Source organism: Saccopteryx bilineata, chromosome 4 (genome assembly GCF_036850765.1).
Source record: "Saccopteryx bilineata isolate mSacBil1 chromosome 4, mSacBil1_pri_phased_curated, whole genome shotgun sequence".
NCBI lineage: Eukaryota > Metazoa > Chordata > Mammalia > Chiroptera > Emballonuridae > Saccopteryx > Saccopteryx bilineata.
The window spans coordinates 215,350,157-215,353,960 of NC_089493.1; the positions used below are offsets into that span (position 1 = coordinate 215,350,157).

Sequence of the window (3,804 nt, forward strand, 5' to 3'; positions counted from 1 at the left end):
AAAATGACTATTTTATTTGTCTCTTTTTTGAAACTTTTTTTTCAATTACTGTTGACTTTCAATATTATATTCATTTCAGTGTACAGCATAGTGGTTAGATATTTATAAAACTTATGAAGTGATCCCCTGAGAACATTAATTTCTAAAAAAAAAATTAAATAGTATGGAATGCTAGCAGTGATAACACTTCAGAATAAGGTTGTCCTCATTCTGGCATTTGGGGTTCCAAGATGGTTCTTTGCCTGAATATCTTAAAGTGAGTATCACCAATCTACTTCCCCAATCACATACAGAGAGCTTTCTATTAGTCACATCATTCAGGGGAAAGCTTTATTATATAGAAACAGAGAGTTAGCCACATAAACTGCCTAGAATTTCATTCTTATGTATGAATGAAAACCTAACCTCACCAAATATCTGAGGGAAAACATCATAAATGAGAAAGAAAAAAATTAAACAGGTATACCCTAACAACTGAAACTTAGAGAAAGAAAAAAGACAACAGATACTATGGATTCTGAAATAAATTCTATAGATCCCCTCCCTCCATTGCTGGGAGAACTGCCAAAAGGAAGTTCTAAGAGAATTTCCTGGTTATAGAGTTACCATACCCATGATCATGCCCTTTGCTAGCGTGGCCCATATCCAATGACAGATCAACATGGATATATAAAGCCCTGTCCCTCTCACTCCACCTGGGGAAACTCTAAAGATCATCCCAGCTTCAAAACTTCCTGAAATTTGGCCCTGGCTGATTGGCTCAGTGGATAGAGCATCAGCCAGCGTCCCAGGTTTGATCCCCATTCAGGGCACACATGAGAAGTGACCATTAGCTTCTCTTCTCCTCCTTCTCCCCCTATTTTTCTCTTCCCCTATCGTAGCCATGCACCTCAGACAGGGGTTGCTGGGTGGATCCCAGTCAGGGCACATGCAGCGATCTGCCTCTATCTCCACTCCTCTCATTTAAAAAAAAAAAAAAAAAAAAAAACAACAATTCCAAAATTCAGCTGAGAGCTCAGTTGAGATTGCATTGCAGCTCAGCCTCTTCCTTTGTCCAATCCTGTTTTCTTTGCTTTCCTTCTTTTCCCCAAGTGTTTATCACAAAGACACAGCCTTAAAAAAATGCATGATAATCTGAAACAAAAAATCATTTACTAGATAGAATAGTGTATAAAAAATAGTAATTGGTATACTCAGGGAGACTCAAAATAATAATGCATGCATAAAATCAAAATATGCAGATAGATAAAAGATGAGAAGAAAAATAAAGATTTTTTGAAATTAAAAATATTATACTTGAAATAAAGAATTCAACAGAATGACTAGAACAAGTTGAGACTTTATCACAAAAAGTTAAGAGAAAAAGTGGATAACAAAAATAGAAAAAACCTATGACACAAAGAATTAGCCTTTTCCTGTCCCAAGTTGCATGGAGTCAGATTGTAAGCATACCACAAACCATGTATAAGGAGTTACACTGTAATTGCTATGGATGTCGTCTGGGTGGCCATGAGAAAAAGAGAAAGAAGGTTGGGAGGCCATGAGAGTGCAAAGAAGGCAAAACTGATGACTGGTCTGAAAGCTAAGCTCTACCATAAACAGTGCCATGCTGAGAAAATACAAATGAAAAATGGTATCAAGATGCATGAAAAGAGAAACACCAAACAAAAGATGATGAAAGGACTCCACAAGAAGCAGTACCTAAGTATCTACTGAATAGAGAGGGGCAGCACCGAGCTATATAGTACTTTCCAATATGATTAAACAAAAAGAGAAAGCAGAGAAACGGGAAGCTTGTCTGCCCAAAGTTCATACCCAGGGAGAAGCAGAGGTATTAAAAGCTATTCAGACAGAAAAGAGAACGAAGAAAGCATGGAAGAGTATAGTTACTGAAGTCTTCTTTGTTGGAGATGGCTTTACTCAAAAACTACCTAAATATGAAAGGTTCATTAGGCCAATGGGCTTACATTTCAATAAGGCCTATGTTACACATCCTGAACTAAAAGCCACCTTTTGCCTGCTAATACTTGATGTAAAAAGTGATCCCTCATCCCTGCTTTATTCAACTTTGGGTGTTATTACCAAATGTACTGTCATCAAGGTGACCGTGAGCAAGTTAGGCTCTGTGACAAAAGAAGGCAAGGTTATTTGGGGAAAATAAGCCTAGGTATCAACAGTCCTAAAAATGATAGATACGTAAATACAGTCTTACTGGTTTGACAGCAGTTTTATTCAGGTAACTGCTTATAATTATTGAAGACTAAGTACCAATCAGGAAAACTCCTTTACTGTGATGTTCTGAATACTATCACACAGCTTACATATCTGTAGTCATCCAAAGGACTATTTATTCTGTTGTAAAGAACATTAAAATGGCCCAGTTTTACATCAACAACAACAACAATAACAAAAAGACAAAGAATCTCTCTCTGAGGGCTTTTTTTAAAAGGCCTACAACTGGGCATACTTTGTAAAGTTTCTGACATAAAGATTTAAAAATAATTTTTTTTAAACCTCCAGTATAAAAGAACAGGAGTTTTAAAATAGTATGAATGAGAATGGAATCTCATTACTGATGTTAGAAGAAAATGACATCTTCAAAGTTTGGGAGTTAAACGATGTTGAACCTGAAAGATTATACCTAGCCAAACTATGAATCAAATGTGAGGGGGTAAAGAGAAAAGGTCTCTGGGCATATGAGGACCCAGAAATTTTTCTAATAGGTATCTTTTCTAAGGAAAAATACTTGAAGATGTACTCCAATAACAACAAGAAAAAAAATCCAAAAATGAAGGTCACAGTGTCCTAGAAATGCAGACTCAAACACCAAAGTGAAATAAAAAGAAATGCAGCGAGGCAGTCATGCAGCAGTTGCAGAAAGCAGTAAGTTTGAAGGACTATTCTAATTCAACGATTAGTGAGTGTTGGACAAGATGAACAGAAAGAGAGTAGAAAACCTATCAGCCTTTATATAGCACAACCAAGTGGTCTATTAGCTTTTCCCTTGCCATCTAGAGTCTCTTGATAACATCAGAACTCAGTTCACAGCTTTTCCAGTCAAGAATCAAACGTGAATCCTCTGTGCTTCTAACTGCAGGAAATTTATTTCTAAGCTATCCAAGTAATGTCCATGGAGCACTCCTCACTAGGCTGTGATGAGAAAGTACCCTCTCTCAAAGGTAGCTTCTTCAATTATATAAACATGAGAGTGGGAAAACAGGGGTGTGTCTCACACTCACTTTAATATCTTGATATCAATTCTATCTACCTCTCTCCTGACACCAGCAGGAAAGGTCTCTGTATTAGCTTCCTAATGCTGCTGTAACAAATTACACAAATTTAGAGGTATAAAAATTTTATTCTCTTACAGTCATGGAGGTCAGAAATCTAAAATCAAGGTGTTGGCAGGGATGTTTTCCTTCTGGGAGCTTTAGGGAAGAATTCATCTTCTTACCTTTTTCTGGAGACGAGATCCCTTCCTCCCATCACTCCAACCTCTTGCTTCCTTTATCACATCTCCTACTCCTGACTGTGATCCTCTCTGCCTGCTCTCTTAAAAGACCCTTGTGATGAATTGGGCCCACACAGGTAATTCAGGATAATCTCAAAATCATTAATTTAATCACACTTGCAAAGTCCCTTTTATCATATAAAGTAACATATTCACAGAGTTTCAGGGACTGAGACATGAACATCTTGGGGGAGAGGAGCAATATTTAGCCTACTACTGTCCCATTGTAACATTCTGTTATCCATGTTTTGGTTTTATTTCAAAATGTTTAATATTATTATTATTAATCTCTC

At 36.9% G+C, this 3,804-nt stretch overlaps 1 pseudogene; it reads left to right on the top strand.

Annotated features, from left to right (window-relative positions):
- The first annotated feature begins 1,460 nt into the window (after positions 1–1,460).
- Positions 1,461–2,220, top strand: LOC136335639 (ribosome biogenesis protein NSA2 homolog pseudogene; annotated as a pseudogene).
- Positions 2,221–3,804: the final 1,584 nt, after the last annotated feature.